Here is a 24,022-nt window from a genome sequence, read left to right as displayed (position 1 = left end):
ACACCGCCAGAATCGTAGTATAGTTATCGCAGGAAATGACACTTAAGTAACTTTTTGAAGATTTCAAGAGAAGAGGATGATTTAATAGTTGATGGCAATTCATTCCAAAGAGAAATAGCTGTGAATGCAGATGTTTTCGCCGTAATTGGTATGAACCATGGGTAACAAGAAATTATTAGCCGCAAATCTGGTTGCACTTTTATTCTGCAAAAGGTCAACTGCAATGAAAGGAAACGTAAGGTTATTATGAAGCAACTTGTGGAGTAAGACAACTATGTTAAACTGGAACAAATTATTAACAGGCAAGTTACTGTACAAGTGAAGTAACGCTGAAGCATTGGATTGCATAGTACTAGAAGTGATAATGCGTATTGACTGATTTTGGATGTGTTGAATTGATGATAAGTGACAAGCGTACGTGTTTCCCCATGAAACAATACCGTAATTGATGTGACTATGAATGAAAGCAAAATACAACGCTAGTAGAGCCTCGCGAGAGAAAAAAGGACTAGCTTTGATTAATTCGCGGATACCAAACGCAGTCTTCAGCTTGAGATGCTGGAAGTGACAGCGAAATGTAAGGTTAGAGTCAAGATGAACACAAGAAAAGTAACATCGGTGGAAGCGGGAATTGAATGAATTCCAAGCTTTAGTTGAGGAATAAAGGTTAACGACCTCTGAGCACTTTTAAACAACATATATTTAGTTTTTAGAGGATTCAGAACCAAGTAATTGTTACTACAGCATTTCATAATGGTACTCAATGCAATATTTATCTTTGAAGTAAGAGCAGTAATACATTTATCAGATGAAGATATGGTTGTGTCATCTGCGTATAAAACGCAATGATCGTAGTTGGAGGAGCTAAGAGAATCCGGAAGATCATTAATATATAGAACGAAAAGCAAAGGACCTAAAACTGAGCCCTGTGGTACACCCTGGTTAATACATTTTGTTGCAGAAAATGTATTTGCTACATGTACTGTATATTGCCGGTCAAGTAAGTAACTTTGCAAGAATGTTAGCGCAGGACTGGTTATACCATAAGACTCAAGTTTATTAAACAGGACCCGATGGTTAACTGTGTCGAACGCTTTAGTAAAGTATAAAAAAACAGATCCGACCAAGTTTCCCGAATCGATACATTTTTTATGTAGTCAGTTAGAGACAGCACAGTTAATTAGTGGAACTTCCAGGGCGGAAACCAAATTGGTTGTTTTTTATCATATTAAACTTTTTTAAGTAGTCGTTAAGACGTGTAACAAATAATTTCTCAATTAGTTTGCTATGGCAGGAAAGAACTGTAATCGGTCGGTAATTAGTAACCGTTTGTTTGTCGCCTTTTTTAAAAACGAATTATCTTAGCGTTTTTTAAAAATGAAGGGAACGAGCCGTGTTTAAAGATTAGGTTTAAAATATTACAGAGCGTGTCGGAAACTAAATGTGCCACCAGTTTTAAATGCCTTACACAAATTTTATCTAAGCCAGGCCCTGTATTTTTAAGATTAGCAATCTGCCGGTTTTCGAGTTTAGAGACTGCCGGTTTTCGAGTTGCGACAGTGGAACTGTAGATGCCGTCTCCACATTACCTCTTGCTGAATAGTCAACGACGCGATCGGCCAGCTCCGCATGCTTGTCGAGGTACAGGTCGTCTGCTGCGGTAGCCAAGGCAATAACCACGTTCCGCGGCAGGCGTTGAAGGAACAGTTCTCGCAGCAGCGGGCTGTATGCGTACAACAAACTCTAACTCAGAAACCGCCGCATGCAACGTAGATGTTCCGACGGTCGCTGGTCGCCGAGCTCCTCTTCGTTGAGAAGCTGCTGAAGACTCCTGCACCCAGACACAGACGTTCGGTGCAACACCGTCGTTTTAAAGTGGTCATAGGGAGTGGTTTCGTGGAGCGCGTCCACAACGTCGTAGAACTCCGCAACCATCTCCGTTGAGAGTGCGGAAACAGCATGGTAGAACTTCGCTTGTTGCGAAGTCATGCACCGAAGAGGGAAGATGGCCACTACGTGTGTGCACCAGGCTGCAAGATTCTGTGGCCAAAGCAATGCAGGTGAATCTGCACCGTGGTGATGTCCTCTGTGCCGGTCCCTGGTCTGTCGCTCGTGATCCCTTCCGTGATGTGGTGCTCGTCTTGATATCACATCCAGGTCACCACGTTATAGGGACCGAGGTTAGGTCCACTATAACAATGCGTGAGTCGGCGAGGGAAAGAACAAGGAACCGTTCAGGCCGGTGGCAGGAGCAGGAGATGCCATATTTTATTCATTTATTTTTCTAACCTCGCAGCACGCAGTAGGAGAAACGAGGCACATGCGCATACACATGCGCCTGAGCGCGCCATTAATAAAGGCATCGTCATGAAGATGACGATGGCCGCTAGACTAGGCAACCCACGTGATTCGTCGCTCAGCCATGTTTTGCGGCTCGCGGCACAACTGATTGCCAGCTTAAACAGCGCTGATGATAAAAAAAATAGGGGCAGCTTCACACTAACTGTTGTGAAGACTGGGCAAACAGCGAAGCTAGTAGCCCTTCCCCAGCTTTAACTTTGCTTTCCTTTGCTTAACTTGGTTTGCCTTAGCTGGTTCATAGGTTTACCTTGCTAATCTTGGTTTGGCTTGGCTGGTTCTTAGCTTTGTCTTTGCTTTCCTTTGCTGAATTTGGTTTCGCTTGGCTGTTTCTTAGCCAGACGTAACTGACCACGAATATCGGGATGATACTCGGGTTCCGGGCACAGTCTTCTAAAGGTCATTTTATGGTCCGACGTAGCGTTGACGCGCAAGCGTGCTCGGCGCGGGGACGCTACGCCAGCGAAAGCGTAGCATTCTATAGTCCGGCGCGAGCCGTGGCCGACGAACGCCTGCCGGATACGTCGGCCGCGTCTCGCGCTGTGGCGAGGGTAACCTTGGAGAGGGTGGTAGCCTCGCCGAGCGATGAGGTCACGTGCGTCGCCTAGCAACGCCTCGCGCCAGCTATGCGAGACGTCCCAAGGCAACGTGCGGCGACGTCATCGCCAGACGCAGTTTTCTGCTGACGCTGCACGGTGGAACAAAAAGCTTAAATAGATCCGCTGTTAAAAGCATTTGATTCAGTAGAGATAACAGCCCTCATAGAGGCTTTGCATAATCAAGGAGTACAGGAGGCATACGTGAATATGTCGCGAAATATTTACAAATATTCCACAGCTACATTCGTTCTCCACAAGAAACGTGGAAAGTTGCCTATAAAGAAAGAGGTCAGGCAAGGAGACAGAATCTCTCCAATGCTATTCACAGCATGCTTAAAAGAAGTATTCAAGCTCTTAGAGTGGGAAGGCTAAGGAGTGAGGATCAACGGTGATTATCTCAGCAGCCTTCGGTTTGTCCTACTGAGCAACAATGGGCACGAAAACAAGAAATGATTGAGGGCCATCACCGAGAAAGCGTAAAAGTGGGCTTGAAGATAAATATGCCGGAGACTCATGAGTCAGTGGAGAGCGACAAAAAACTGTGGAGGAATGGCAGCTCCAAACACCATCGAGTGGCCGATAACATAGACTATGTTGGCGGCCGGTGGCACGAGCAGTCGGCAGAAAGAGGATCGACCAATCAGTGGTCGGCACGAAACCACAGGTACGAGGAACGAGCAGAGAGAAGGATAGACTGGAACACTCGGAGAAGAGATCACTCAGAGACAGGGATTTGAAGATCACTGGTGTCGAGGCCGGTGTCGTCGGGTCTAGACCCGAACCTGAGAGCCTCGACAGAACCACGATGACCCTGGCTGTCCCTGGAGAGATCACCCGAGCGTAGGGCTCAGCTATTCCTGCTACATACACCTGCTGCTGTTGGCGTTCCTGCTCCTGTTGCTGATCCTGAGCCCATGGTGTTGATCCGGAGTTCCGGTTGCCGATCCTTAGCCGCCGTGTGGAGAGCAGAGGTCGCCTGGGGGTGACCAGAGGCCTGGAGCGACGCAGGGCGGAACCGCGAGCCAAGGAACCAGTACGTGCACCGCTCAGCTGTAGTGGTCGCACTTGGACGGTCTTCGACTCTGACAGACTGGGACTCTCATGCCCCGGGTTGGCTCTACCGTGCGCCCGCGTCACTCGTGTGCCACTGCCCGCCACACCACTACCGCCGTCAACGCAAGTGCCAGTGCATGCTGTCAACGCACTGCCCGACTAAATAGACTTTCGATGATTGAGGTTTTCTTTACTTGTTTGGGACCGTAAGTCGCTTGAGCTTCTCGCGTGGACTAACGTGGCAACTTGTACTTTTGTTTTTTTATGTGCTTTATGTGCGCTGTCTAGTGTACTGTAGGTATTTTTTCTTGCCATGAATGTTAAGTTTGCTTTTGCGAGAAAAAATGGCTTCGTAAATTTGACCGTCAAATGAAGGTCAACTTGCTGGTGACGGTAAAACTCGGCTCGACGTCCGTAGTAATGCTTTCGCTTTGAAAAGGCAGGCGACCGTGTTTCAGGTTCGCTTGGCGCACGGCACCCTGCTACCGCGTCACGTCGACGAAGGTACGAGCATTTTGGTATAACTCTGTAGTGTTTTGGGCAGCCAGTTGACGTGCGACGCACTCAGCTTCAGAAACGCAAGTGCAAGGGTTCGCAGCGTACGCCACGAACGCGTGAAGGCGTTCTGCTTTGCGCTGGCATGCCGCTGGCCGGATCAATGCGAGATTCGTGCGTCGATGGTGTTGCCTTTTGCGCCGCTTAGCGCAGCAGTTTTCTTAATTGGTGCCATCGCAAGCGAAGCATTTAGGCGCCGTGTAAGCATTGATGATGCATGTTGAAGCTGCACCCAGTAGGCGACGAGGCGTCACAGGCTAATCGGACGCGTAAGAGAAACCATGTGCTAAAACTGCGTCGTCAGCTCAGCAGAATACCTACACCGCCTACACCAGGCTACAACGCGTTGCAGCCTCCGCTGTGCTGAGACGACCACAGCACTCACTGCCGGCGCTCGTTAGCCTCATGATGCAGTACTCCGGTTCGCGCCTTCTAAATGGCGGCTCCATCGCTGTCAAGAGAGAGCATATTTCAAGCGTTTGAGCCGACATCACACTTGTTACAGGAAGTTCATGGTGGACCCCGGCATAAATTACTTCGTGTTCCAACCCCGTTGTAATCCCTCAACTAATGTCACAGGAACATATACCAAATATATTTGCGTTCATTGTTCAATTTTTGCGAAGCCCTATAAATTTTACAAGTGGTTCACAGAATCAATACTGGATTGTCAATACTGATATACTTACAATCACTTACTGAGCCCCTGAAGGACATTCAGAAGGTGCAGTAAAGCTTATAAAGGGCAAGAACTACAACACGAATTACAAAGACGAGATATACATATAAATGTAAAAGGAATGGTAATAAAGTAAAGCATTCAGCAAATGGGGGAATATATCCTGTGCACGTTACAGCAAATGGTTTGGTCGCTTGATATGCGTGCTATGTGGTTTTCAATACCATTTCAATTTGCAATAGCGCGATGTGGTGCATAAGGTTAATGTTTTCATTTGATTAGGAAGAGAGCCCCAACAGACCATGTTAGGAATGCACCATGAAGTGCCTCCTTTTGGATGAGGCCGAAAAGGTCGCGCGCGGCCTATCGCACGAAGTCCTGAAGTAAAATGAGGGAAGTGAAAGGTCATTTCATTTGGCTGATGCTAGAGAGGTAGTCAAACTTTCGTGAGGTGAATTGGACTCTGTTGACACGTTTCACCCAGTGGAAAATGCGGTGACTCCCATATGCAACTAACTGCCTGGGTAATGGCCAACCCGATTTTAAGCCTACTGTTCCCAACTTCTTCCACTTTAGTAAGTTCAGGCGGAAAGGAACAGACGCATTTCAGAATAAGAGCGCGTGGGTCCTATCGTAGGAAATATTCACGGGCATGACGCAAGGTGAGAGGTTGAAGTGTGAGGGGGATTCATGGAAGTTCTGGATTCAAAGAGCTGTGCACCTGCTGGCCACCGCAAGTGTGTGATATATCGCAGATGGTACAGAATTCAAAAAAGCTTGAGGAAAGTTACTGTGCTTCAATTCAGTGTGTCTAGCGGAGAAAAATGTTCGTGGCGTCACACACAATTTATTGCAACTATGCTATTTGGGTGGGACTGAGGGAAAAACAATCATACTATTGATAATACTGCCTTATTAGTAGTGAAATTTTTCTATTCATTCACGAGCATTCGTAATTATAACTTATTTAACGGCAACGACAGCAATTGTTTAAATTTCAAGAACAATCTACCATATGCACGCGTATGGTTGTGTACGTCCCTTTCAGTATAAACTTGGGGAAAAAAATACCGGAAGAATTTTCCATGTTTTCCCTCTACGAAAGCACATTTGTTGTGAACAATAGGTAGACTGCCCTATGAACTTACCTTGAGCACCATAATGTCAGTAACTACAAGTTTCAGGTCGAGAATATCTGTGTCAGTCCTTCGCAGGTTGAGGTTCACCTTGATGAGGATGCAAAATATTCAGCAATAATCATACAAAAATACGTATTACACATTACATTGACAGGATCTTTATTAGAACCTCTTTTTCTGACGGTTTTCACGCACTAATAATAGAAATACGGGTCATAATGTTGCGAAGCAAACATTGGTACAACCATTCTACATCTCATCTTAAATAAGAACACTTCCGTCGATTGCAGAATAAAAGTATGACTGTGTTAAAGGATAAAAAAAAACTGCGTGCATCATACTTGCATGCTTCCATGGTTTTGGGATATTTATACCATCCACATTTAGAATATTTCATGGCTTAACTCTGCGCTCACAATACTACAGATTCCCTCATTCGCAAAAGCTTTCCACAGTAATTTCTTATTAGAGCAACAATGCACGCAATGAAGTCGGACGTTTCGTGCAGAAACCAGTTGACATCACTGTAAACATTTGGGCTTGTTGGTGTAACATGTTTGCAGATTTTGTTCTTGTGGCCAAAAAAAAAAAGTTGTCGCAGTTTCACCTGAAAGGCGAAGCATCAATTGCGATAGCAAATTGGTAGAGAGCTATACGGAGTAATGATATTAGCTTTATCAGCTGTATAAACTTGGACATGCAGCAGCACCGGCAACACGCAGAACTGTTGTCGACGCCGTCGGCGTTTTGCCCGCGTTCGCTCAAAATGCGTGCGGCGTTGGTGACTGTTGCCGGAGCCTCTGATATAAATAGGCACTTGGTATCTATAAACGTTGCTTGGTGCCGCAGCTAAACGTCGCCTCCCTTCCCTCCCCCTCCCCCCCTCCCCCACGGCCTCTCGCGCATCGGAAGAAGGCGCGTTTGCTCTACATATATGGTGATTGTAAAGGAGCAAAGAGACGCCTACTTCTGCAGCCCTTAAGGGAGCACGGCGCAGAACGCGCGTTTGTTCTCCGCCGTGCGTTCACTCCCCGTGAAAGCGCGCGCCCCTCGCGCCTTTCACTCGCACATACAGCGTTCGGCGCGCGGCGACGATTTCATCTCCATTGACGTCATACGGAACCTCACGGCGATGGCGACGCCGACGGCAGAAATCTGCTTTTGAGTGTCCATATAATTGCTATCGCAATAAAAAAAACACGCGGATGTAGAACAAGAATGAAGAAACACACAGCGCCTGTGTATATCTTCGTTCGTCTTCTACGTCGGTGTGTTTTTGCACTACGAAGAAAATCTGCAATGGACTTTTTTCACCGTTTTCGTCACACAATGTGATGTCCCTCGCCGCGCGAGGAGCGGCGTCATCTCATGCGCAATTCTATTGAGATAGCAATTATATGGACGCTCCAAAGCAGATTTGCCGTCGCCGTCGCCGTGAGGTTCCGTATGACGTCAATGGAGATGAAATCGTCGCCGCGCGCCGAACGCTGTATGTGCGAGTGTAAGGGCGCGAGGGGCGCGCGCTTTCACGGGGAGTGAACGCACGGCGGAGAACAAACGCGCGTTCTCCGCCGTGCTCGCTTAAGGGCTGCAGAAGTAGGCGTCTCTTTCCTCCTTTACAATCACCATATATGTAGAGCAAACGCGCCTTCTTCCGACGCGCGACAGGCCGGGGGGGGGGGTGGAGGGGGAGAGAAGGGAGCCGACGTTTAGCTGCGGCACCAAGTGCCTATTTAGATAGAAACGTTGTGAGGCGAGAACGTGGTAAAGACTTCCGACGCTGCTCGATGAGTGTCCCATTCTGATGTCGTCGAAAACCCCCCAGCCGCCCCCGGAGGCTCCGGCAACAGTCACCAACGCCACACGCGTTTTGTGCGAACGCGGGCAAAACGCCGACGGCGTCGACAAGAGTTCTGCGTTTTGCCGGTGCTGCTGCATGTCCAAGTTTATACAGCTGATAAAGCTGCTATCATTACTCCGTATAGCTCTCTACAAATTTGCTATCGCAATTTATGCTTCGCGTTTCGGGTGAAACTGCGACAACTTTATAGCGTTTAATAATTACCCCAGCCCGTACTGTTACACTGAAAAATAACGCTGAATCTTTGCAGATGTCACTGTGTTTCACTCATCTTGCACGGAAATTCATGATCTAAAATTTTGTTCGCGCCGTATGCTGTAGGTACGAATGAAAGCATGCGAGGGTGAACCGAGGATGGTGGATTGATTTCGCGCGCACAAGGGAGGAAGGCGGGGAGGAAGCACGGCGTCTTCCAATACGCGCAAGGCACCAAGGGGTGGGGGGGGGGGGTCGCTCTACTCTGGCGGCGGCTGCCTGTGACGTGCTGAGTGGGGCCGTGCGAGCCCCATCTTGATAGTGATCTTCGATGAGTAGAGCCACCCTCTCGATCGCGCAGGCCCTACCTTGAAAGCGATCTGCGATGCGTACGGAGTCTAGGTAGGCCGATGGCTGATAGCTTCGTGTGCGCTATGTCGTCGCCGCTTAGATCGCGCTAAAGCCACAGGCAGCCCGAAGATGAGTTCACTCAGTGTTGGTGCCGCTGTTCCTCGCGCCAGCCTTCTGACAGCGAGGGTCCGGCTCATCGAGTGAGATGTGTTTCGGTTTAGCTGTGCGCATGTCACCAAGCTTGTTAATTTGGTCGGTAATCACATGGTTACGACCTACTACGGCCGATAAAACTACTACCCTTCTTCGTATATCTATATTCGTATGTTGCTTCGCCTTTTGGGTGAAACGGTGACTGTTATCTCAAGGAAGAAGTTTTACAGATATGAGTAGGTAGCTTGTGGCAAACATCAATAACAACCATAATATTTGAAACAAAGTTTTAAAAAATTGCTGCATAAGCGGGCCCACGATGAATATCGAGCAATGGGGCCACACACCGTATTGCCACCACGCAGACGCGTCATTCATAGGGTCGCCAAATGTTGAGTGGATGAAGCCGGTCCTGGAAGGGAGGTGAGAGGGGGAGGGGATGTTACAGGCGATGACCGACCCCGTCAGTGTCAGGAACTGCCAGCCTGTATGTGCAACATTATTGAGCAAAACACCGGGCCTCGTCGTCATAATGTCGGGTGCCTGTCCTGACTCCCAGAATACCCCGGCTATGCTTTAGCACGTCGACATGAAGGCAGTGCGCAGATATTTCGGTCGGTGTGCGCGAAAAATGTAGGCGCTTTGTAAAGAAGTCTTCACGGATTGCCGTGGCACGTACTCATCTTACAATATAGAACGTCGAATTAAAGTGAGACACGCCTCACATCCCCAAATTTCTAGAGCTTAAATTGAACCTGCAGTGGCCACCTGCAGTGGCTGCACACTCCGATGAAGACTCCAATACCGATATCTACAATGACGCAATTAGCCAACGCCTCGGCAATGTGCTAGTCCAAAATAAAGGTGGGCTTGACGAGGACATGGATTCCAGTCATCGATAGCTCTGGAAAGTAGCAACCGATTACTCTACGATGGGAAAAGTGTGCCGCTATCATTTGGGCTCCCATGAAATTCTGGCCTTACCTATACGGCAGGATCTTCAGTCCCAAGTGGCCACAGCACCTGGTGCTGGCTGTCAAATTTGTAGAAACCTTGAAGAAACTTTGCATGTTGAAATTGCGGTTCCAGGAATTTGACGTCACTGTGATTTACAAATTTAGGCAGACCCATGCTGATGCCGATTCGTGAAAGGCACAGACCGGTTTATCGTTTAAGGTATGCAAACATATGTGGTCTTAATAGTTTCCTAAAGAACGACGTCATCGTAAAGAGAACCTCACCATTCCGCACTATCTTCTCCTTACCTCTTCAGCTCAGCAGCGAGGTGCTCTCCCCACCCAGTATGGGGATCCTGCCTCCTAATATGTGGGATTTCCCCGTGCGCTCGCAAGAATAGATTAGATATATTATTCGCCGCCCTTACTCTGTGACGTCGCTCATTACGCCAAGACATCCGGAGACTATCAGCGACGCAAAATAACATCAAGAAACGCAGCGCGATCACTACAAGCTATGGAACCACGTTGCCGAGCGTTCCAACCGGTCAGGATGAGCTTATAGGGGAATAAGTGAGTTATCCTGGATACCGAATACCTAACCAGCTAAGCGGCTACAAAGACGCGGCCACATTGATGAAATTCATCGTCGAGAAGATCATGCTGCGACATAGATGAACGGCCAGAGTGATACAAAACCGCAAAGTGGGGGGAAGAGCAGTTAGAAGAGCGGGTGCAATCCTCCCATGTTCGGTAGACCAAATTTATGTTTTCGCCTAATTAGGCTTGAAGTGTGTTTTTTGCCATTTTTTACAATTTGGTTAGGCGTTGAGTGTGTAATTAGAACAGTGCTCGGGCACCCAAACATTGTTTTTCTTACAAAGTATTTTGAGAATGCATTCAGAGAGAGAGAGAGAGAGAAAGAAAGGAAAAGAATGACAAGGAGGTTAGCTAGTGTAAATACCGGCTGGCTATCCTGTACTGGGAAAGGGGTAAATGGAATAAAATGCGACAGAAGAAACAAAAAAATGAAGTAATAAATTCGCGCAATAACGCGACCCTACGCGCTACAACATTCAAAGCCGGATGCAAAATTCACAAGCTCTTAAGAACTTCAGCAGAGCCCTTAAGGCTTTCAGCGCCGAAGCCCGTCTAGACCAGTGTCCTAAGGCTTTTTTTCCTTTGTGAGGGGGCGATTGTCCAGTTTTTCAAGCGCAGTCGCGAGCACTTTTAAAATGCATTAACGATACCTAACAAATGCGTATCATATCTTGCAAAGAAACCACAGAAGTTCAAATTTTCAGGCTAGTGTCTGGCATGGAGTGACTCATATTATCAAGATGACTACCATATGGTTTGGCATCGTTGAGCTTTGCCGTACTACACACAGCGTTTGTACGAATCCATTTGAGTGATAGTTAAAAAATATCTATCAAATCAGAAGGATGGCTCCATCGGAGAATATTGCCAGTAGTGGCGACCATGGGAAGGCAGGCGATTAGTGGTAATGAGTTGGTAATTGCATAACAAGTGTTACTTTTCTTTTGTAACCTAAATATCAAATGGCTCATCATTCCTGAAAAAAAATGTCACAGTTTCGCCCTAAGGGCGAAGCAATGAATGCGATAGCAACACAACAATGTCATACGAAGTAAGGTGAGCGGCTTTGGTAGCAATATGAATTGTAGTAAACATGAGCTGATTAAGTAAGCAGGTGTGCTGCGGCGTAAGTAGACCGACATGAAGAGAGACTCGATGACCACGAGAAGGCGCGTGTGAAACGGTGGTGTTGATGAGAAGCGCTTCCGGTGGGCAGCGCGTGCGAAGGGACACACCTGTAGCGCTGCACTGCCGATCCGGGCAGCATTGCGTGTGTAGCGTGCGTTGGAAAATGTGGCCCGACTATTACGAACTGAATGAACAAGCGTGGTGTGAGCGCGCACAAACACGAAGAGATCACACTGAATGACAGCAGACAACGACTGTCAAAACGCTGGCAGCAAGCATACGCCGCAGCGGGCGAAGGTACGTGCGGTCTTTCGCTTCAACGGAAACTGAGCGGCGAATGCACTTAAAGGTCAAAGCCGTGTGGAGATAAGAGACGGTGCGAGCGAGCGACGAGCGCGGTTGTTGGCAGAGAAGTGCGCCCCCCCCCCACCCCCCCTTGCTCCCTCCGGCGCTGGCTTCCTGCTTCCTTGCTTGCGCGTGGGATATTGAGTGCGTTCGCTCTCCGTGATAGCGCGCGTCTCCGCACGCTTCCTCTCGGGCATTTTATCTATAGGGAACCTCACGGCGACGGCGACGACGACGGCGACGACGACGCCGACGGCAGAAATCCGGCTCAAGTGTCCATATAATTGCTATCGCAATAAAATTGGAGTGTAAGTCGGGGGCTGAAGGCCGTGCGTAACCGCACATCGGAGGCACTGCTACTATTTCGCCACCAAGCGGCGGGTACCTGCGTGGCGCAGCTGGTACTGCACTGCGCGGCTTCATCACGTCGTTAGTGATCGGTAATACACGTGGAACGGCGTTGCACAAGGAGTCACCATGTCATGGGCTCGTTTCCAGCCGCGAATTGACGTAATATTGACGACACCACGAGGGGTTGGTTACGGGCACCATTCGGCCTCTGAATTTCACTTTCGCATGCTATGAGAGCTCCAATTTGTAGTGCGAAAGATGCGGGTGTAGTACCACTTTTTGAAATCCAAAAATTGATTGGCTGGGGCGATGCACTCGAGTTATTTCCGTTAAATGACAAGTGAGAAATTTATTATTGAATTTTTTTGTAATTAGCAACCACCAACGTCGTCATGTACTCAAATCCTTTTTCCTGCTGCCTGATCTATATTGGACAAACAGGCCGTTTCCTAAACGTCAGATTGAGAGAGCATAATAGCTCTCTATAGGAATCTGCATACTGATATTTTTCTGTAAATTGCCATGTTTCGCTTGCAAACAACTCTTTGAAAGCATCACTATTTTATTTACACCGAGATAAAATGACGAGGGAAATTACGAAAGGCTTCCATATCAATAAGACAGGTTACACATGTGTTAGTCAGCCGTCTTTATCGTTACTAGAGTTTGAGGTTTCTCGGATAGATTTGGGGTGAGCGCACGTGCGTGTCTTTTTGTACTAATCGTAGCTATAGCTGCTTCCCGTGCAACCTTTATGCAATTGATTTGAACTACTCAATGTGAGATTGCGGGAGAGAGGGATGCTTTAACGCCACTTATAGCTCGTGGCATTTTTTTAGCAAATCACGGGATGCACGCTGTGTTCATATCTTTCTTTGCACATTTTTCAGTTTTCAATAAACTTCCAGTTCCCAGTTAAGCGCCCTGTTTTTCGTCTTGCCTCGTCCTTGTCCTTTGCGTTGCCGCTAATCACGCACCATTTGCCAGCCGTCACCTCATAGGCACCACCACCTACGGCTTGTCTTCAAAGCAACCGTCCGTTTGTTTCAAAACGGGTAGTTTCAAAAAACAAGTAAAGCCTTCGTAGAAACACCTGGTATGAACTGTGGTCGTATCAATTTGTGTTCTTATTTTCCTACTCCACCACCTGTTCAAGTTTGTATTTCATGCACTCATGTCTGAGGTACATTATTGTACTGCGGCTAATGTTTTTTGACTTTCGTGATAGCGTTGTTTTCAAAGCAGTGCTATTTCGACTGCTTTACTGGGAATGCGAGTAGGAAGATCGAAAATAGGAATGTCTAATAGTATATTGTAGTGTACCGTCAATAAAAGTGCAAAGGCATGCTTACACTTCATAAACTACTTATCAACTAGATCATCATCTACACAAGTTTCTTTGCACCGCTGGTTTAAACACCCACACCATATGCTTTACCCAGATGCTGGAATTGTGATACGATTGCGTTCTTGTACTCGGTAAACAGGGCTTATATTCATTTCAATCATACTCACGGCCGCAAATAAGAGGCGCAGGTAGTCAAGTAGTCGTTGGTGCTCGTGATCAGTAGATTCCTTGAAGGAAGAAGCTAATTCGGAACTTACAACGACTGCTGCTTCGATTGTTCCGTACGTCGGACCTGAAAAGTAAGTTTGTGACGTATACACAAAAATATTCTTCAGGGAGAAGAAATACGAGTAAACCAGTAGGACAGGACGCAATCTTTAGCTGTCCTAGCTCATGCTTAGCTAGCCCAAGCTTAGCCTAAGCCATATACGTGGCCAGTACCATGCGATAACCATTCGATAGCCAATAAAAAGCTAATTGATAATCGATCATTAAGCCGTAAAAAATCAAGCAGCTACATTGTACAGATTTTTGGTAGTCAATGATCAGGCTACACTGCATTTGCAATATCACAGTTTCATAAATTGCACTTTATTCTTTCACACGCTACAATGTTGTGCTCTATAAAGCACGGTGTGGCTTTATGAAACCGAAACACGAGACAGGTCCTCGAAAGTATATGCCATACTTTCGAACGTCCTAAAACTAAATCGCTTGAAGCAAAGAGTCAAACCTAACTTTACGCCACCGAACTAACTCTCCTGATGATGAAATTAACGCTTTAATGGAAATTTTAACAGCGGAGCTGTTTAAGCCTGCCGTTAGTCAGTGCGTTGTTGGAAAGAAATGGGAGCCGATCCTGCCGGCAGGGCAAAAAATTGGCTGTGGCTTACCGCAGCTATGCATGGGTGTGCGTAGCGAGATGTACGGTTAAGCGTATTGTTTAGCAAGGTTCTCTCTACGGTTACAGATTTATCGTTTAGCTTCGTACGTCGGAGTGTTTAGGTTTGTTTGTTACCTCTCGGTAAGTTATGGTTACATTAAAGACTAGACATTTTTAAAGTGTAACACATTTATTTTGAAAGTCTTAATATTGTTGTTTCTCAATTGCCACAAAGACGGCCCGATGATCAGTGAGGCGGAAGGATAAGGGGTTGTCGTCGTGTGGCTTAAACACGTTTCGTGTGCTATCCTCATCTGAATCCACTCGCCGGGTCACTTCGTACTAACGACGCTTCTCGAAACGTGCGGCTCTTTCTTCCTCCGTCTCCTCGGCTCGCTGCCTTCTCCTGGTTTCCGTTCCCACGACGAAGCCTGGCTTTTTTCAGTCTCTCTGACTCACTTTCCATATCTGCCGACGAATACCACCCAGCCGCCCCTTCTATACATACGATGCAACGCCGGCTCCTCCTCTGTTGTTGCAACGCGGTTTCAACGGCTCCTCCTCTCACTTCAAGCCAGATGTCGCGACGAGCGGCGCTGCGGCGGTTGCTAGGCAACAGCTCAGCTCACGGTGCGGCCACCGGCCACAGCGAAACGGCGAGAATTACGGCCAATGTAGCTCTCGCTACAAAAGGGTCCAATCGCAGTGGCCCATACTCTTGTGAGCTAGCGAAGCTGAGCCTGGCCAAGTCTAGATAAGCATGGTTGGGACTACTTAAGCATAGGCAGTCATCGAGAAACAATCGATAGCCAATCAATAGCTAATCAATGGGCAATAAAAATTCTGGAAAATGCTGGTACTGCTTAGCCTAGCCCAAATACGTGGCCAATACCTTTTGATAACCAATGGATAGCCAATCAATAGCTAATCGATAATCGCTCAATAATCAATAAGTTCCGGGAAATGTTGTTGATGACTTGGTAGGGCTTAGCCTAGCCCAAAGCCAGGACTAGTTAGGTGCCCATCAGCTCTGCTGTCTCTTTAGCATTGCGCCGCCTGTGCAAGCTACAGAAATTTTTTAGAGATGTGTTTTTATGTTAGTGAAATATAATTACGGGGAAGGGAACTCGTTTTGTTTTTCAGGACCTATGTGGCGCTCTATACAATATTGATATACGAATATTTCAAGATGGGTGCAATCATACACGACGAAAACATTGAGTATTGGGTACGACTTTAGTTGAAAAAGTCAACATACCTATGGAAGACTTGCTGACATATCAAGATATTGGGCCCACCTCTGGCTGCCCAATGTTGGCTACCTCGCTTTTATTTTATTGCTTATCTCGTTTGGAAGTGGAATACACATCGTCTTTGGTATTTTATATTTCGTCCCACTTATCTTTTAGCGTGTAATAAAATACTTCGTATAAATGACCAGTTTTCCGCGAGAAACTTCATAAAATATTCGGTTGTATTTGTTTATTGAAATTTACTGCATAATTGTTAGCTGTGTAACTTACAGAGAAGAGAGCAGCATCACCATCTTTGTCGGCAGCAAGAAATAAATGGAGAGGAATAATATAGCAATGTTTATGTGATCCTTTAAATTTTTTATCTGCACCCGTGTCTGATTTATTTGTCGCCTGAAAATTTTTTTTGCCGAAGTACAGGTAAAAAATACCGTATGTGGATTGTGAACAGCCAAACCCCTCTAGCTTACACATAGACCATGGAATCTTTGTAAAGTACATGTGCTTTAATTTTTTTTCAGTGATATACCTGATATGATTTACCTGAATAGACTAACCTAATATCGGTTAGTGCATTCTTGGAAGCAATACATTGCCTTGCGTACCTTAATGTAACCTGATATTCTGTACCCTAATATTGTAATACAATAAGCGAATAATGTACTCTGTAATTATATTGTCATGATATGTGTTTATAGTAGCAGTGCCGCTTAATATTTTAGTGCATAATCCAAGTGCACTAATGCACCTATCTGTTTATATATGTTAAATTCATTCCTGTGATACCCCGTCAAGGGTTGACAGTATCAATAAATGAATAAACGAATATTATATAAAATGGCATGCATTCATCCTTACATCATTCGATTCCGAAGCTTACAAAAATCAGAGCTCACTTTGAAGGCACATACTGAGGATAACAAAACATCCGACATGGGTGCTCCCAGCAGTACCTGCTCTGTTTGACAATTTTTCTAGCTTTGATGATAAATAAATCAAAGACATCACGCAGATGACAAAAAATACAAGACTGTCGCCTTTCCAATACTTTTCTTAGCAAATTGGGGTACTAAAAAAGCTGCATGATTTTTGAAATATTAGTTAAAAGATTTGCGTACCTTGCACTGGAGGCGCAATCCTAAAGAGAGAGTGGAGCTGAGGGGTACCTGGCTAGTCCTGACTTTTGGGCTAGGCTGAGCACGACCATGTCATCCTGAGCATTTCTGGGAATTTAATAATTATTTATCAATTACCGATTAGCTATTGATTGGTTATCGATTGCCTATTGCAAGGTATTGGCCACGTATTTGGGTTGCCTAAGCACTACCAAGTCATCCCCAGCATTTTCCGTAATTTATTGATTCATGATCGATTATCGATTAGCCATTGATTGGCTATCGATGACTGACTAAGCTAAAGTAGTCCTAACTATGCTTAACTTGTTTTAGCCAGGCTCAGCGTCGCTAGTTCACAGGGGTATGTGCCACTGCACTTATACCCTTTCTGCACTACCACCATGATCGGCCCACACTTTCTGTTCACACGTTATGGACAAACGCTAGGCCTAAACAGCTCCGCTGTTAAAATAAAAATGATGCTTGCTCTGACCAAATGCTGCAGTACACGGGGCGCTAATAGATTACCAATGTGTCAGAAAACACTGAAGATTCCTTTAAACGTCAGCCATAAAGTAATGACTGGAAGAATAGTTTATTCTCTAAATATGACCCCGAACAAAATATCGAAACAAATATATGATGCAAACACAGATATTTTCTAGGATTATCCGCGCTGAACTCAAGCTTGCTTCCTAACGGTCTACATACTACTATAGCCATATAATTCAGGAGCAAATTCTTATACAAAAGTTTAGCTTCCGAATTATTTCAAATATTGGCAGTCGATGAGAAAGCCTGAGCTCTTACTAATAGCGGTGAATGGGCTGTGGAGGTGGTATCTCTTTTTTTTAGAATTCAACATCGTTCCAATGATATGGACTACCGTTAAGCCTAATTGGATTACCTTGTATATTATTTGTTCGTAAAGCATGTACCGCTTAAGCACCACAAAAAGCTTGACATGTGCACCTACCCACCCAAAAGATGCTATCGTGTTCAAACTACGTTTAATTTAGTGTTTTAATTTTTTATGTAGTGATATATCATTTCGCAATGTCGATCTTCAATGTATTTTGGAACGTCGAATTGTTGCCCAAAGCAGCACCTTTCGCTGAAACTTCTGTTATCAGATGCAAGTAGTACAAAGCAGAGCTGGCAGTAAACTAATTACACCATAATAAAAATGTAGCACTAAACACAGGCATATACAATAAGGCCATTTGTCGTGTAAACTCACAAAATCACTGCCACATACACTCACCTTCTTCAGTAGCCCCTTGTGGAATACATTTTCCGTCAACATGAAATCTGTCGGGACCAATATCTGAAGGAAATAAAACAATTTTCTACATTTCTCCAGCCATCCTGAACGGCGGCAAACTAGTCTGAGTGAAGATACGCTGCGAGAGCCAATTAAGAGAGCAAGTGCAAATGGTACTAATGATTTGAAAAGAGAGAGAGAAAAAAAGGGAAAGAAAGACAAGGAGGTTAGCCAGTGTAAATAACGGCTGGTTACCCTGTGCTGGGGAAAGGGGTAAAGTGAATAAAAGTGATAGAAGAAACAAATAAATAAAAAAAAAGTGAAGTAAGAAAAATTCGCGCAAAAACACGACCCTACGCGCTACAACGTTCAAAGCCGGTCGCACAATGCATAAGCCCTCGAGTACTTCAGCAGAGCCTAAGGCCTTGAGTGCCGAAGCCTGTCTGGACCAGTGTCCTAAATCTATTTCTTCTGTGAGGGGGCGATTGTCCAGTTTTTTAAGCGCAGTCGCGAGCAGTTTTCTTGCCACATTGTAGCGGCGACAGTCACAGAGAAGGTGCTTCATTGTCTCCTCGCAGTCACAGTTGTCGCAAGCCACGCTGTCAGCCATTCCAATGCGGAAGGAATAGACGTTCGTGAATGCCACGCCGAGCCACAGGCGACGCAGAAGTGTTGCTTCCGCTCGTGGTAACCCTGGTGGAAGACGGAGTTGCAGACGTGGATCCAATCTGTGGAGGCGTGCGTTGCTGAAATCACTGGTGTTCCACAGAGTCTGCGTACGCTCGCGTGCGAGGGAACGCAGGTTTGTGGCTGCGTCTGGTCTCGACAGTGGCATCGATATTATAGGGGCACGATATATCGTGGGCCGATCGGACAGCGTCATCCGCACTGTGATTTGACTAAATTCCGCAGTGACCCGGTATCCACTGCTAGATGATGTTGTGCTTCTTGTCGGTTGCGTGATGGTGAAGTAGTCGGATGTGTGTGACTAATTGTGCGTTAGGTCCGTGGTTGAAAGGGGACAGCAAGCAGTGGAGAGCTGCCTTCGAGTAACAAGAAATGGACCATGACTGTGATGATTTGAGACCAATAAATTCCAGAGCAGCACGGACAGCTGCGATTTCTGCAGCAATCGACGATGTAATGTAAGACGTCTTGAATTGGATGGTGACCAATTTCACCGGAATTACCACTGCTCTAGCTGAACTTTTGCAGGAGAGAGAACCGTCCGTGTAAACGTGGGTGCGTTCTGTGTACCAGGTTCTCAGGCTTCGTTATTATTATATATCGCTGACATCAACGCACCCGTACGGGATGTACCACGAGCTCTACCCGTTCCCTACACCCGGGCCAACCTGGACCACGACGCGTATCGGCGTGGTCCAGGACAAACTCCCCCTATGAGGGGGAGCTTATCCTCCCCCTCATAGGAAACTAGCTAGAGCTCTTCCGTCCACTTTACACATGCTTCAGACGAAGTTCTATCCCAACCTGGCCCTTTTTCATTCAATCACTCGAGAGGATTTTAGCTCTACTTGCCCCGACTGTGCTGCTGTTACCAATTTAGAACACATGCTCTGGTGATGCCCCTCGTTACAGGGACCCAATGGTATCACGGAAGAAGAATGAAGCTCTTCCAACGAGAGCTGAAAACTTTCACGACAAACTTGGGCTGTCCAGAGAGCCCACGATGCGACGGTTAGGCTCGGCCTACCCGTCCCCACGTGGGAGTGGCCTGCAGCTCTGCCCTAGGGCAGGGCTTCTGAGGACCTAGTGAATAAAGTTCTTTGTCTGTCTGTCTATGTCTGCCTGTTGCTTTGAGTTCATTGAATTTGTAGCTTCACATTTGTCGCAGTGCCATTGAACTGTATTTAGGACGGTAGCCCGTTTAGCTAGTTCATTCTGCATATAGATCATTGCATTGAGAGGAAAATGTTGTCGAGGATAGAGAGCGACTATCTTGGACCACCTTGCGTCTCTCTTACCTGACATCTGGTTTCGCGTACAACGGGTTCCCCTCAGCGCAATGTTCAATACTCATTTGTGACCATCGTTTTCTTAAAATCATGTGCTTCTTCACAGTGTGCAAAATCAATTAGGGTGCAATCATTGGTAATTTTTTCAACTGACTAATCAATGTATCCAAGCGTTTCTCTTACTAAACCCAAACTGTTCCACAGAAGGCAGCGTGTTATACAGGCGACCTTGTGTCAGCTGTCTCAAAATATATTTCTTAGCTAACACCCTATGCGACCGTAGGATTTCCGCTTTCTAATATTTTGTGTGAATTTATCTGTGGCGTTCGTCCTTCTATGCCTTCGTAGTGCATGTCCAGCTTCACGCTATAGTGTGGTGACCTTTCTCACTTTCCAATGAACTGTTCAATTCAAACTTCAGTGACTGATTAGCAGCCGCTCAGACTCTAGCACTAACGTGTTAAAAAGCATGCTGAAGGAATCATCCTACCGTTTGTGGGGAAAGAGGAAATGAATATGCTCCTGGGTATCACTAAAGTAACATCACAGATAAGCGCTGCCTTGCTGGTCTTGAATCCCAATGAAGGGGATTGAAGAGAACACAGACACTTTCATGAAGGTTGGTGATTGATATAACATACTTTTAGTTAGGTAATACAGTTCTTGAAATAACAAAGGGAGGCACAAAATTACATATTAAAATATAGACTTGCATATTCTATTATACTTACGTCCTTGATTGAATAGACGAACCGCAACCATCCAGTAAATAACCACAAAGAAGCGGGCGATAATCGTCATTTCAAACACAGACCTGAGGACAGCAATGAAATGCAGGCGATCCTTACAGAGACAAGTGAACAATATTACTCAGGAGAATTAGTATTCCAAAATACTTCCTTGGTATAAAATTTCTGGCTGGTTTACTACTCAGGTGAGTGTGAGACGTGGTTTTGAAATAAAAACGCATTGCTGTAGAAACATAAAAATATACATGTATTATGAGGCGCGAGGAGATGGCCCGCACACACATAATTTCTTACACCTGTTTTCTGACCAAATCGCGAAGCTACCCATGCGAGAATTGTTTTCCTAAATATCTACGTATTAGTAGGGCTGACGCTAAAAAAAGAAACGAAATATCTTAAATGTCTTACGGGACACAACGTATGAAACTTTCATCATGGCAGGGAAACTGCTTCCATTTTAATTAAACACTTGTATAGCCGTTCTACACTACAATGATTTCAATAAGCAGAAGGAACCCAACATGGCTTTAAAGCAATATGCCTCGAATATTTTCAAGCACAACAGCACTTTCTCTTTATATGTATATGTGAAAAACTAAAAGGCGGAACACTGAGATGTTGAACGAGACGTCAGGAAATAGCTCGGCCACTCACGGGAACAAACACATATCACAGGGCTGCCGATGTTCGCCAAGCTCTGACTTAAGACTTATGCACCTGCTTCGACAAACGACACACGAGGTGTGTCGCGTTCACAGGCACCGCAGCTGCGCATACGCTACGGAAGATGTGCAATGGTCTGAAATCTGCAAAACATATAAATGAAAGGAAAATTTACAGACCGTATCTATGTCGACTTGGTTTCGAAGAAAATTTAGTGCATAAACTAAACTAGGTTGGTGAAGATCCTTTTTAGCCTGATCACAGGTTAACAAGATAGTGCGGAAAAGAGGCAGCACCAGCAACGGTATACAACCTATAAGAATATCACACATACAGCGAAACTTGCTAATTAATTTTCCAAGTGCAGGTGTTCGCCCTGGATGTTAAAAGTGAAGCGATCTTCAATATAGAAATAAAACTCATCGTAAAATGTCAGATGCATGCAAATGTAAAATGGGCATTATGTTTATAATACCTCTATAATGCTACTAAGGGTTTGTGAAACGAATCCGTCGCTTTTACACGATATTGCTACTACGATGTATTGCGGTAACACTTTTCCTAAAACGTGTGAGCGAAACATAAATTACAACGTATAATATATACTTGCATATTGTACGTATATTACCTACGTCCATGGAAAAATGGTACAACCACAATAATCCACTAAACCACAACCAGAGACTGGCGGGAGAAACTCGTCATCTGCTCATACAGACACACTAACAGCACTGTAATTTAGGCGATGCTTACGGCAACAGGTCGAAAATAGTGCTAAGAAAAATTGGTCTTGAAAATGATGTCTCTTTAGCTTAAAATTGTTGCCATGTTTACAACATAGCTGCGTGTGCCACATGTTCTGCAAAGAACAACGCAATCCTGTAGAAGCATATAAATGTACAATTGTTTTGAGACGCGCTGAAATGGCTCGCCGATGCATAATTTCTTCATAACTAACTTATGCGCAGACTGCATCGTTACCCACGCAAAAGTCGTTTTCTTAAGTTTCTGCCTATTGGAACGGCTAACGCCTAACGCTAACGGCTAACGGCTATTGGAATGGTACTTTGTTAAAGTACAACACGAAGGGCACAACACCTATTATGTCAGTCGAACCATTGTTGCACTAACTCAACAAGCTGCTTCTTGTCCCAATTACTTCAATAACTAAGCAGAAATTACTGTACATGGACAAAGAATCTGCGTTCAATCATTTGAAGAATAACATCACTTACTGTTCAAAGAAGTATTTCCAAAACTAAAAGACGCCGCGCGTGACTGTTTAAACCAGAGGTCAAGAATATGCTGTGTTCTACACAGGAGCACCTCCCACTGCGCGGCCGATGTTCGCCGCGCTCTGAAATAACGCTCACACAACTCTGAAGGCAAACAATTATCGAAACGTGTCGCCTTCACGGGAACTGCAGCGGGCATGCGCAAGTGATGCTGGGCTACTGTCGCAAAGCGTGAAAAATTTAGTGAAAATTTTGCTGGAAATATGTATGTTCACTTGTGTTTCCAATAAAATTCTATTCAATGAGTAAACTAGGAATTTGCTATCACTCACGTGCTAACAAGACACACCGCCAAAAAGAGGCAGCACCAGCATCGGAGCAACGCAGGAAGCGTACATTGATACAATTGCCAATTAATTTGACAAATGCAAGTGCGCGCCCTGAATGTTAAAAGGGAAACGAACCTCTAATATAAAATCAAACGTCATGGTGAAATGTCAGGTGCATGTAAGTGTAAAATGTGTGACATTATCTGCATAATACCATTGCAACGCTACTAAGGGTATGTGAAACGAATAACTCACTTTTTAACACCGATGATACGAGGGAAAAAATTTGGATTTTAATGAGTGTTAGAAAGACTGTCGAAAACAAATACACTGTTCATGGGTTTGCACAAGTTTCCACTCACAGAATGAACGTATCGAATTTCTCATATTCGACACTGTATAATGAAATAAGGGAAATTTCAAAACATATAACACCAGCCTAACACGCGCAAGCTTGTTCTTAACTGTCTATCGTTGAAAGGATACATCTGTGTTGGTAGCATCTATTGCTGGTTTTCATGAAAAAGCAGCAACAGACTGATTCACTTTGGCATCCCTCCTTAGCAGCCAATTTTACAGAATACACGTATACACTAATAAGCAGAACATTTGTACTCTAGTATTTTCAGAATGCATATTTATGCCATTTCATAAAACTTTGAAAAACAAATATTATAGTATCAGCGCCTATGATTTCGTAGAAGGCAAAAGAGACCGCATTGACTCATTACTGCCAAAAAGTATTATGCAGAGAGATCTACCTTCCCCAGCTCCAGAACCATCAGGATATGCGTTTAGCGTGACGGTGACTTTAACGACGCAATACGCAGCAGATGAATTACGTGAAATGATCGACTACCTAAAGAGAAAGGTTGGAGACATCG

At 45.3% G+C, this 24,022-nt stretch overlaps 1 long non-coding RNA gene across 1 annotated transcript in view; it reads right to left on the bottom strand.

The window, feature by feature from the left end:
- Positions 1-21,962, bottom strand: part of LOC125940069 (uncharacterized) — a 62,310-nt gene extending 40,348 nt beyond the window's left edge. The window contains exons 1-5 of the long non-coding RNA XR_007463314.1: positions 21,754-21,962; positions 20,894-20,976; positions 18,187-18,249; positions 13,839-13,963; positions 6,393-6,470 (exon numbers count right to left, since the gene is read on the bottom strand). This is a non-coding gene — a long non-coding RNA (uncharacterized LOC125940069). The remainder of the gene's footprint in view (positions 1-6,392; positions 6,471-13,838; positions 13,964-18,186; positions 18,250-20,893; positions 20,977-21,753) is intronic.
- Between the last annotated feature and the right edge of the window lie 2,060 nt (positions 21,963-24,022).

This window comes from Dermacentor silvarum, chromosome 9, assembly GCF_013339745.2.
Source record: "Dermacentor silvarum isolate Dsil-2018 chromosome 9, BIME_Dsil_1.4, whole genome shotgun sequence".
Classification (NCBI taxonomy): Eukaryota; Metazoa; Arthropoda; class Arachnida; order Ixodida; family Ixodidae; genus Dermacentor; species Dermacentor silvarum.
The sequence above is the reverse complement of the archived record's forward strand: the minus strand, read 5'-3'. Positions and strand labels throughout refer to the sequence as shown.